This window comes from Triturus cristatus, chromosome 2_2, assembly GCF_964204655.1.
Source record: "Triturus cristatus chromosome 2_2, aTriCri1.1, whole genome shotgun sequence".
Classification (NCBI taxonomy): domain Eukaryota; kingdom Metazoa; phylum Chordata; class Amphibia; order Caudata; family Salamandridae; genus Triturus; species Triturus cristatus.
The window spans coordinates 1,242,453,514-1,242,466,274 of record NC_140582.1 but is presented as its reverse complement, the minus strand read 5'-3'; the positions used below and the strand labels follow the sequence as shown (position 1 = coordinate 1,242,466,274).

The window sequence follows — 12,761 nt, the reverse complement described above, 5'->3', positions numbered from 1 at the left end:
CCTTTCCAATATTTGCTGACATTTGCAGTTTGAATTCATCTTTGGAAAGTTTTTCTGTGCATTGTGCGATAAAAAGTTCATAGCACCGAGGAATATAATTTTCCCTCTGATCGAGCCCAGACAAGATGGAAAATGTATAAAGGCATTTCTATGCATGTTTACCTTTTGCAGTTTGTATTTGCACAATCCACATGTATGCAGGATGTCTTTCTTCTTTTTAGCTATTGCAGCGTAATTAGTGGCAAAAGCCAAGATTTTGAAGCAAATGTGGGATAGCATAAAATGTTGCAACCTTTACAAAAGGCCTGCCAGGTGCTTTTGTGGCGCGTGGTGAAAAAGCTTCTGAGAGCGCGCACTATTTAATAAACACAAAACATGCAATTATTAAGAAATGGTGGCTGATGTCCATCCCCAAAGTTCTCCGGCAGCCCTAGCCTCCTGGTGGCCCTGCTCCAAGAAGCCGCAGTGCCTCCACAGATATTCGCTAGAGTTGCAAAAAAACCATTGCAACTTTGCACTCATCTTGCGATGAGGAGTTCACATATGTATAAGAGCTCAATGTACACAGATATTGAGAACACTTGCAAGTTACAATCCCCTTTACACAGTCAGTGCCTGCATGAAACTGACCTTCCTTTCTCGTGCAGAACGTGCACAACCCCAGAGAAAGATGACACTGAGGTTAGCTCACAATCGTGAAGCTATGCCCAACCCGGACCCACAACATCGAATCTTTACACAAATGCAACAACATGACAATGATCAGAAACCAGCTAAAACCAGGCAACCCAAATCATCATAGTATTGTGCGTCCTATCCTGTCTCTATATGACCTGCCAGTGACATTAGCAATATTTCAGGCAATACGAGGTTTATTAGCTAAGTTGCAGACGTTGGAATCAAGAGGCCCAGGCTATATTTAGACTTGTCATTTTACCACCCCGGTGAAACTTGCCAACAGTTACATAGGCTCATAGGGGCATATTATCAAGCCGAAAACTGCCGCTAAAACGGCGATAGTGGGCTTGATAATATGCTCTATGGATTTCCAATTGAAGCCCATGTTAGATGTGAAGGACGGCTAACAGGGGCTTCAATTGGAATTCCATAGAGCATATTATCAAGCCCACTATCGCCGTTTTAGCGGCAGTTTTCTGCCGCTAAAGCAGCGATAATTTTATCGCCTGGCTTGATAATATGCCCCGAAGTTCCTAGATTCTCATGTTAAAAATGGAGCATGTACAGAAGCGAGTATTTTCTAGATATATGTTGTACATTAAAATGAATATGTTCTCAATCACAATAATGCTGTGAACTGGTCAAGTCGTCCAAAATATAGGCCAAAATCCCTCAGAAAATCAGTTCTGTAAGTACACCCAACTATAAACACTTCTGCAATGGCAGGGAAAGCAAAGTTCAGTATTAAGAAGCAAATATGTCTCAATTTGTCATTCAAATAAGTCAATTAAATGCACATCAACAAAGACAACACGTTTGAAGATGCATCCAGGGTTGTACGTTCAAAAGCGGCCCCAATACTGGTCGAGGCAAACTACATATGAGCATCTGTGTGAATTATCGAAGATATGAGCCAAGTCCTTCTACACAGCTCCAGGAGAAGACAAGCACAGGTGTCCACGAGCAGCCAATGGGCACACCCTAAACTCTCAGTCCATGTTTCAGATTAAAAGGCTTTTATTAATCCTGCTGCTGTTCTGTTCCTTTACAACCGTTAAGTGCTGCTCCGTGGTGTGTGTTTATTCGCCTGGATGTTCGTGGCCACGTTCGTTCATTCTTAGAATGAAAGCAACTCATACAATGGCTCAAAACTAGAAACAACTTCCATAGCGCTTGTCGCCGGAGCTTTGCAGCCCTGTAAATAACAAGGGAGGTTACTGTCCAGTTCAGTGGCAATCATTAAAGGCTAGAAGGGGGCAAGACAAGAGCGGAACCTCTAACGCACAGGGGGCCACGCAGATCTGAGCAGCTCACGCTCCATTCTGTAGCCCATCGTGCTAAGAGCAGGTGCGCACACGCGTGTGCATGCACCAGTTCCATATCACCGTAACGTAGGCAAGAGCTATGTACTCAACACACTATAAACATGCTTTCCAGACACAATGACACATTTAAATGCGTTTTGTTACGAGTAGGTTTTGTTCAGATAAGTACATCATCTTAGTTCTACCATCATCTTGATAAATATTGAAAAGGCTTTAAACTTTGGTGCGCAGTTCTACTGAAAGCGGATATAACATTGTTATAAGTAACAATGAGACCAAGAAAACACAGTTAGCTCACCTCAGCCGCAGCAGCAATGATACCTTGCAGAAGATGTTTTTCCGGTCCTCGGTAAGGTAACACAAGCGGGCGTGCCTCGTGCGGCAGCAGGGGTAGGGGACAGAGGAGGGGGCCTGCTCGATTCCCTTGCGGGAGCGAGCAACAAGGCGCGATAATTGATAACATATGGCGCCAACTGCTCGCTCCCGCAAGTGAAATGCCAGCTGTGCACGCGTTGCCATTGGAAGCAATGCAATGCGTGCATGTTTTGGCCGAGAAAGCTGTGCCGATTACTAAAGGTCTCTTTCATAAGCAGCGCATGCGCGGTGCGTAGGCGAGACCTTTTTTAGGACCGCAATGTTTGTGCAAACATTTCCCCTTAACAAAAGTTAATCGCACATTCCCCCTACCAATTCAGTTTAAACTCCAGGCCACACACCAAGAAAGATAAAAAATTTAAAATGACCAAACAATACTGGGGCATGCTCTCCCTCAAACAACAAACTTTTCCCTAAGTGCCGAATTGATCTTACTTGATTTTTCCCAAACATTTAAGATTCCAATGATGTGAAGTCAGCAGAGATTGCAGACAATGAGAGAGAGGGATGCTTTTCCCTTAAAATTCAAATCGAAAGTGTCCAAAGGCTGGACAAAGCAGAGGGAGAGCCTACAGGATATGAAGAAGTTGCTTCATATATACAGCAGGGGTGGGAGGAGTTTTACTCTGCAAAATTCTGCAGAGTTACAGAAAAACTCTGGGAGATTCATTCGCGTTTCGCCCACCCCTAGAACAATGCAATCTACAAACACGTAAACTTGTTTAATGTTTCTGTGCTCAGCAATAGAGAGCACTCACTGCACTCATAACAGCCACGAGGTGGAGAGCACAGGAGCGTTTGGTGCCCTGCTAGGCGAAACGCTGGAAATCAACCCAAGCGCTGCAAACACATGGGAAATTGCAGCACTGGTGGCAAGGGCAGGCCCAGGAACCAGCAACCATTGACGTTAACAGGCAGAAGGTGGCACATCCGCTATTCAGCTACGGTCCTAGCGGTTATTGACACCTGAGCGCAGCACAAGCGATGCTATTGGGGCAGAAAGAAAACCAGGTCGCAATCTGCTCGCACACTGAGAAAGGAGGCAAGTAGAGTCAGAGTCCATATTTCCTACTCGAAGAGACCCCCAACTGCAAAAAAAGTCTTACAATTTAAAGTAATCTAATTACTGAAACAATATGTCGGGGAAACTCAAAATTATAGAGCTTCTTCTCGGTGTAGATGTGTTGGTACCTAAACAGATGAGGCGACACTGCGTATCATACATAATGCCACCCTCAATACGACAAAAATAGACTCAATATTTTAGCAGAGTCTGGATTCAAAATCCGAATTTCCAGCAAAACTGTAAAAAAAAGGATTGTAGATCAGCATGTGTGAATAAAAAGACAACGTGGCTTTTTAAAGAGAATGCTGTGGTAAAATTGCATACTTATAATTCTGAATTACAGCTGTAAAGATTACTGAAGCTGTTATAGATAGATTACCCTTGCGTAGTACTCTCACAACACAATTCACAATCCTGATATAACTTCACAGGATCCCCAGTGACTCTCTCAAACGCCAATGCACTTGGCATATCTTTGAAATGTATGAGAAGAAGGATAAAATGTGTCACAAGGAGACACTGAGCTCACATTTATATAGCGACTTTATAGATAAAAACGTATCACTTACCCACTGAGCTTATCTGTTGCATTATGGTTGACCAATCTGAGTCGAAAGCACATGAATGCCGATCTGTAGTTTCAATATGTTATGGTACATTGCAGCCCCCTTTCGGCAAATGTCCACAAACTGGAATGTACCATTGAAAGCTAACAGCACAAGAGGTGTGCACCGGTAAACATCTCCAAGCGGCGGTTGGCAGAGTTTATGCCGAACTCCGCACTCTGTGTGGAGCGCAGAGGGGCAAAACTCCACGAACTCCACCCGCGGAGCAGAGTTTACTGCACACCCCTAATGTACAGTAACCTTCAAGTCTCTATGACACTTCCTTTCTGTGTGTGCATTTTGTGTAGGCCTGGGCGAAAATTTCGTTCCGTTCGCGGAAGGGTTATGGCAGTAAAATCAGTAACTGTGTGTAACTGCGTGTCAAAAGAGTAACGTAGAATTACGTAATTACTCCAATTACACCAGAGTAATAGTAAAACTATGCCCAGTCCTGGTGATAAGAGAGTTATGTGATGGCAGTATCTGGCATGCAGGCATGGGTATGTCAGTCACACACACCCTTTTATGATCAGCGGAGAAACTGTCATTCTAATGTGCCCACCCCCAACTGGGCAAATGTGATGTTCCTACTGGCATGCCAATGCCAAGATTCATTCCTACAGGTGCTTAAAATTGGCATGTTGAAAACTGGGGTTGCAGTCTTCTTGCCATCCAGTAGGTGCTTAAATGGCATAATGGCAATGTGACTGCTGCTGGCACTTTCACAGTATGGCACAATGCTTAGAAGCATGGCTTTTTCTGCAGCAGTCCTGGCAGGCTAGAACTGCTCCGGCAGTGCAGCGCCTGTTCTCCATACCTAGCACTGCTACGGTCAGTGCAGCACCAGTTCTTCATATCTAGCACTGCTCCTGTCAGTGCAGCTCCTGTTCTTCATACCTAGCACTGCTTCGGTCAGTGCAGCGCCTGTTCTCCGTACCTAGCACTGCTCCAGTCAATGCAACGCCTGTTCTCCATACCAAGCACTACTTCTGTTAATGCAGCGCCTGTTCTCCATACCAAGCACTACTTCTATTAGTGCAGCATCTGTTCTCTGTACCTAGCACTGCTGCGGTCAGTGCAGCGTCTGTTCTCCACACCTAGCACTGCTCCGGTCAGTGCAGCATCTGTTCTTCGTACCTAGCACTGCTCCTGTCAGTGCAGCATCTGTTCTCCATAACAAGCATGTAGGAGAGTAGGATCTGCTTCACATGGTTACCCCCACTTTCTGCTGCTGTAACACTGTTTTTCAACTTTAGTGTGGCTGGGGCCCTAATATTTAGGACCCCAGCCTAGCTGCTTCCTCTCTAAATTGATTCCATGTACCTTAGGTACATCACAGATTGGATTCTGAGGTGCCCTTATAAGTCCCTAGTATATGGTATACTATGTACCTAGGGCATAGGTACCCCAGAGGCTTACCAGGGGCTGAAGCATGTATTATGCCACCCCTGGGAAGCCCCCCAAAATGACACCACAGGTCTGCTGCTGCAGCCTGGGTAAGGTGGTGCATGCACCCTTTACTGAGATATAGGATCACTATATCTCACCTATCACTGCACATGGAAACCTATCAGTCACCTCTATGGCAGGCCTTATCAATCCTGAAGGCAGGGTGCTTGGTTATATGTGAGAGGGTGCCCAGGCATGACCTGAGCACCTCTGCAGCCTTCAGAATCTATCCTCCGGGGTTGTCAGTGGTGCAGCCTGACCATATACTCTTAAGTGCATTATAACTATAACGGTTAATGCTAACTTTGGACTGGCTGCACGGAAACATGTCGTGTTTGGTGTCAAACACCTTGGAATCATACCCCCACATCAATTTCTTATGTGAGAATATGATCCCACCCTTCTAGAGGGAGAGACATGATAGCACCGGTGTACCCGGTACCAACTTAACAGAGCCCTGGCATCACAAAAAAATGGATGCTGCAGCCTCAGACACGGGTCTGGCCTCCTGCTTCTGACCGAAACTCTGGCAGGGGAGGCCTGGACAATAGGTTTCCTGTCACAGGGAGGTGTAACCACCTCCCAGACAGGTTGATGTGTATTGGGGCTGCGTGGGAGAACTCTTAGAGTGCTTTGAAGTCCTGCACTGGGGGCACATTTGGTGTCCCTGTGCATAGTACAGCTCGAACCGGTTCAGGGGCTTCCAGCACCTGCTCTGGCGTGAAACTGGACAAAGGAAATGGGTGTAGCCACCCATCTTTTCAAACCCTCCCATAGGTGGGTCCCCAGAGCTAGTCCAACCCCTTCCTTAAGTATAAGTAAGGAACCCCTGGCAACAGGACTTTAGATATCCCTGGACGAAACTCTGCAACTGAATCCTGGAACTTCGACTCTCTACTCAAGACTAGAGGACAGAAGAAATCTTCCTTGGGGTCAAGGAGTGACTCCCCTGCTTGGCAGGCACCAACTAAGCAATTGCCGGTCTGCATCTCCAAAGCTCCCGCCGGATGCCGAAGACTTTGCAACACAGGAAGAGGATTTCCGACTTCTTAGAGGCTGACCCAAGTCCCCAGCAAAGCTGAGACCCACAGCCCTCGTGTGTAACGTGGAACCGGAATTTCTGGTCACCGTGCACTTTTACAAGTGCATTGACTTCTCGACGTTTCTTGAAGTTGTGCTTGGGGTGCTTGTAGCCCCTACCTCGAGCAGAGAATCCACCAAAGATTGTCAGCCTAGTCACCCCAAGTGACCCGTGGGCCACCATTTTGTCCTGTAGTGGTCCTAAGTGGTATGGCCTCTGGGTACCTAGTGGCATGGTCCACCACCACCAGGATTATTCTGACGCCTCCTGGTCCTCGTGGCTGAAGAGTCAAGCTTCACCTTCTTCACCTGAAATCACCCGACATCCATGGGCATTCGCCTATCATGCTCTGGTCACAGGCTAGTGACCCAGACTCTGTCCCCTCTGCTTTCAGGTTCCTCTCGACTTTGATCCAGGTTTGGATCTCTTCGGACACTTTGCATCTTCCCGGCAGCTGCACTTCTTTGCCAGCTCCCATTGAAACGACAACGCGACACCATTTGACACCTATGCACCCGGGTGAGATAACTCGCGTACTCCGGTGCTCCTGTGGGTGTTGACCCTAGAACTTCCTAAGTCCACAAGTGTTTGGTCCTAGCTCATCTCTAAGTGTCCCTAATCTTTAAAAACCTAACCGCAACTTTCCCCATAGAAGCTCGCGGCTGCGTTCTCACACTGCACACGTCCCCCGGCGGTCCCCTCTGTCACTACCTTGGGTTGTTCCATGGGGTCCCAGCAATTTTACAGGCTCTAGGCCTTGTGTCTAGTTAAGTCGTGGTTCTTATACCACTATTTTATTATATGGTTTGGCTCACCCCTAGGGCCTGACGTGTATTTGTGCTATTGTACTGTAATATTTGAAGTGTAACTTATGTGTTTGGACCTCTAGCCTCATAAAGAGACTAGTAGGTTGTGTTTAGAAATAAATACATATATTTTATATATATACCAGGTGTGGTTGCCTTTCATTTGGGTATTCAAGAGATTATAGACTTGTAAAACAAGCTGCTTTACATTCCTTTAGGACTTAGCCTGAAAACTGCTCTCCATAGGTACCACTAGGATAGCTTTAAATAAAGGTTGTCTTTAACCTATCATCAATAAGGGGTTGTTTGGACTGGTGCAAGGTGCCCACTATAATTATTGGACAGCATATACCAGGCCAACTTCTCACAAAGCACTACTTCTGTTAGTGCAGCGCCTGTTCTCCATACCAAGCACTACTTCTGTCAGTGCAGCGCCTGTTCTTCATACCTAGCTCTGCTCTGGTCAGTGCAGTGCCTGTTCTCCATACCAAGCACTACTTCTGTCAGTGCAGCATCTGTTCTCCATACCAAGCACTGCTACGGTCAGTGCAGCACCAGTTCTTCATATCTAGCACTGCTCCGGTCAGTGCAGCGCCAGTTCTTCGTACCTAGCACTGCTTCGGTCTGTGCAGCGCCTGTTCTCCGTACCTAGCACTGCTCCAGTCAATGCAACGCCTGTTCTCCATACCAAGCACTACTTCTGTTAGTGCAGCGCCTGTTCTCCATACCAAGCACAACTTCTGTTAGTGCAGCGCCTGTTCCCCGTACCTAGCACTGCTCCAGTCAGTGGAGTGCCTGTTCTCCGTACCTAGCACTGCTCCGGTCAGTGCAGCATCTGTTCTTCATACCTAGCACTTCTCCGGTTATTGCAGTGCCTGTTTTCCGTACCAAGCATTGCTCCGGTCAGTGCAGCATCTGGTCTCCGTACCTAACACTGCTCCGGTCAGTGCAGCACCTGTTCTCTGTACCTAACACTGCTCCAGTCAGTGCAGCACCTGTTCTCCGTACCTATCACTGCTCCGGTCAGTACAGCTCCTGTTCTCCGTACCTAGCACTGCTCTGGTCAGTGTAGCACCTGTTCTCCGTAACTAGCACTGCTCCGGTCAGTGCAGCTCCTGTTCTTCTTATCTGGCACTGCTCCGGTCAGTGCAGTGCCTGTTCTCCGCACCTAGCACTGCCCCTGTCAGTGCAGGCCCTGTTCTCCGTACCTAACACTGCTCCAGTCAGTGCAGCACCTGTTCTTCGTACCTAGCATGCTCCGGTCAGTGCAGCACCTGTTCTTTGTACCTAGCACTGCTCCGGTCAGTGCAGGGCCTGTTCTCTGTACATAACACTGCTGTGGTCAGTGCAGTGCCTGTACTCCATACCTAGCACTGCTCCGGTCAGTGCAGCATCTGTTCTTTGTACCTAGCACTGCTCCGGTCAGTGCAGCACCTGTTCTCCATACCTAGCACTGCTCCGGTCAGTGTAGCGCCTGTTTTTCGTACCTGGCACTGCTCCGGTCAGTGCAGCGTCTGTTCTTCGTACGTAGCACTGCTCCAGTTAGTGCAGCGCCTGTTCTCCATACCTAGCACTACTTCTGTCAGTGCAGCGCCTGTTCTTCATACCTAGCACTGCTCTGGTCAGTGCAGTGCCTGTTCTCCATACCAAGCACTACTTCTGTCAGTGCAGCGTCTGTTCTCCATACCAAGCACTGCTCCGGTCAGTGCAGCGCCTGTTCTCTGTACATAACACTGCTGTGGTCAGTGCAGTGCCTGTACTCCATACCTAGCACTGCTCCGGTCAGTGCAGCATCTGTTCTTTGTACCTAGCACTGCTCCGGTCAGTGCAGCACCTGTTCTCCATACCTAGCACTGCTCCGGTCAGTGTAGCCCCTGTTTTTCGTACCTGGCACTGCTCCGGTCAGTGCAGCGTCTGTTCTTCGTACGTAGCACTGCTCCAGTTAGTGCAGCGCCTGTTCTCCATACCTAGCACTACTTCTGTCAGTGCAGCGCCTGTTCTTCATACCTAGCACTGCTCTGGTCAGTGCAGTGCCTGTTCTCCATACCAAGCACTACTTCTGTCAGTGCAGCGTCTGTTCTCCATACCAAGCACTGCTACGGTCAGTGCAGCACCAGTTCTTCATATCTAGCACTGCTCCGGTCAGTGCAGCGCCAGTTCTTCGTACCTAGCACTGCTTCGGTCAGTGCAGCGTCTGTTCTCCGTACCTAGCACTGCTCCGGTCAGTGCAGCGCCTGTTCTCCGTACCTAGCACTGCTCCAGTCAATGAAACGCCTGTTCTCCATACCAAGCACTACTTCTGTTAGTGCAGCGCCTGTTCTCCATACCAAGCACAACTTCTGTTAGTGCAGCGCCTGTTCTCCGTACCTAGCACTGCTCCAGTCAGTGGAGCGCCTGTTCTCCGTACCTAGCACTGCTCCGGTCAGTGCAGCATCTGTTCTTCGTACCTAGCACTTCTCCGGTTATTGCAGCGCCTGTTCTCTGTAACTAGCACTGCTCCGGTCAGTGCAGAATCTGTTCTTCGTACCTATCACTTCTCCGGTTACTGCAGTGCCTGTTTTCCGTACCAAGCACTGCTCCGGTCAGTGCAGCGTCTGTTCTTCGTACGTAGCACTGCTCCAGTTAGTGCAGCGCCTGTTCTCCGTACTTAGCACTGCTCCGGTAAGTGCAGCGTCTGTTTTCTGTACCTAGCACTGCTCCGGTCAGTGCAGCTCCTGTTCTTCGTACCTGGCACTGCTCCGGTCAGTGCAGTGCCTGTTCTCCGCACCTAGCACTGCTCCGGTCAGTGCAGCTCCTGTTCTTCGTACCTAGCACTGCTCCGGTCAGTGCAGCACCTGTTCTTCGTACCTAGCACTGCTCCGGGCAGTGCAGCGCCTGTTCTTCATACCTAGCACTGCTCCGGTCAGTGCAGCACCTGTTCTTCGTACCTAGCACTGTTCCAGTCAGTGCAGCTCCTGTTCTTCGTACCTAGCACTGCTTCGGGCAGTGCAGCGCCTGTTCTTCATACCTAGCACTGCTCCGGTCAGTGCAGCACCTGTTCTTCGTACCTAGCACTGCTTCGGGCAGTGCAGCGCCTGTTCTTCGTACCTAGCACTGCTTCGGGCAGTGCAGCGCCTGTTCTTCATACCTAGCACTGCTCCGGTCAGTGCAGCACCTGTTCTTCGTACCTAGCACTGCTTCGGGCAGTGCAGCGCCTGTTCTTCATACCTAGCACTGCTCCGGTCAGTGCAGCACCTGTTCTTCGTACCTAGCACTGCTTCGGGCAGTGCAGCGCCTGTTCTTCAGACCTGGCACTGCTCCGGTCAGTGCAGCTTCTGTTCTCCGTACCTAACACTGCTCCGGGCAGGGCAGTGCCTGCCGTACCTAGCACTGCTCCGGTCAGTGCAGTGCCTGTTCTCCGTACCTAGCATGCTCCGGTCAGTGCAGTGCCTGTTCTCCGTACCTGGCACTGCTCCTGTCAGTGCAGTGCCTGTTCTCCGCACCTAACCAGTGCAATACTGTTCTCTGTAACTAATACTACTCCTGCCAGTGCAGCACCTCTTTTATGAAGCAAACACTACTTCTACCAATGTAGAGCCTTTTCTCCATACCTACCTCTATTACTACAAGTGCAGTGCTTATTCTACATATCCACCACCACTTCTGTCAGTGTATTGCAGCTACTCTGAAGCTAACACTACTTCTATTGCCCACCAGTTCTTCTCTGAAGTTAACACTACTCCTGCCAGTGTAGCGCCTGTTCTCCACTCCTACCTCCATCCCTGCAAGTGCAGCGCCTATTCTACATATCTACCACCACTTCTGTCAGTGTAATGCCGGTGCTCCGAAGCTAACACTAGTCCAACCACCCCACCTCCTCTACTATGAATCTAACACTACTTCGACCACTGCATCAGTGTTCTCAGCAGCTAACCCTACTTATGCCACTACAGCACTGTTCTCAGCAGCTAACCCTACCTCTGCCACTACAGCACTGTTCTCAACAGCTAACCCTACTTCTGCCACTGCAGCACTGTTCTCAGCAGCTCACCCTTCTTCTGCCACTACAGCGCTGTTCTCAGCAGCTCACCCTACCTCTGCCACTACAGCACTGTTTCTAGCAGCTAAACCTACTTCTGACACTGCAGCGCTGTTCTCAGCAGCTAACCCTACTTATGCCACTACAGCACTGTTCTCTGAAGCTAACACTACTGCTGCCAGTGCCACACGTGTTCTTTGGAGCTAGCACGACTCATGCCTGCAGAGTGTAGTGCCTGTTCTTTCTATCTATCTATCTCTGCTTCTGTCAGTGCAGCGCTGTTCTCTGAAGCTGACCCTACCTCTGCCAGTAGGGCGCAGTGCCTGTTCTCTGTCACTGACACTACTTCTGGCAGTAGGGACGCTCGCCCTTCTTCCGGTTCTGTAGCGCTTGTTTACTAAAGTAAGCCAACACTACCTCTGGGGTGGGCTGGGGTCACACAGAGGAGGGGCTCAAGGCTCTCTCAGGGGTGTTAAAGGACATCAATCTCTGGACGTGCCTCGTGCTCGGATAGTTTGTGGGTTGTGCGCCAGCGTGAGGCAGACGTGTGAGGTGGAGACGTGCCAGGCGGCCAGCAGGCAGCCCTCGGGCTCCTGAGCAGGAAGTGATTTGCATGCGGCACACAGGTGCCTGCGCTCATCTCTGGGTGCTCACAGGTGAGCCTCACTCTTTCCAAGAATAGCTTCCGAGCAGAGCGAGGCTTCAAGCCGCTGTATACAACCCGAGGAACTGGTTACCCGCCCAGGATCCGTGGCCTGGAGCCAGCGAGAAAACGTGGGCAGCTGCTCCTAACTTTCCAGGTGAGAGAGCGGAGGCTGTGCGATAGCTTCGTGGGCTGAGCTCTTGCTGAGAGAGCTCCGTGTGACCTTGGGCATGTTTGATTCTCAGAATGTCATTCTTCTGAGGGGTTAAGAAAACCGCCACTGAGGGGAGCGATAAATAGAGACTGGTTTTGGTGTGCGCAATATCAGTGCCAAACAAAAATCTTGTTAAATATGTGCTGTATTGCCTTAAACCAAACATTATTTGGATGGGGCAAGACACTGAATTATCTGCGATCACTCATGGAGTTGCAGCACTGACCTAAGGCTGATATCAGAGAGATGAGACAGTAATTACAGACATCAGAGTAATGAGACAGTAATTACAGACATCAGAGTAATGAGACAGTAATCACAGGCGACAGAGTAATGAGACAGTAATCACAGGCATTAGAGGGATGGGACATTATTCACTGGCATCAGAATGACGAGACAGCACTCATAGGCATCAGTGGAATGAGACAGAAACCACAGGCTTCAGAGGAATGAGACAGCGATCACTGGCATCAGAGTGACGAGACAGTGATCACTGGCATC

At 49.1% G+C, this 12,761-nt stretch overlaps 1 protein-coding gene across 5 annotated transcripts in view; it reads left to right on the top strand.

The window, feature by feature from the left end:
- Positions 1 to 12,761, top strand: part of LOC146863488 (uncharacterized) — a 234,510-nt gene that overhangs the window by 133,497 nt on the left and 88,252 nt on the right. For 2 of the 5 annotated variants that reach the window (XM_085642918.1, XM_085642916.1), the window contains exon 1: positions 12,014 to 12,203. The exons of the other annotated variants lie outside the window; for them this stretch is intronic. The gene's annotated coding sequence lies outside the window, so the exon portion shown is untranslated. Of the gene's footprint in view, positions 1 to 12,013; positions 12,204 to 12,761 lie in introns of those variants that run through there. 5 annotated transcript variants of the gene reach the window in all.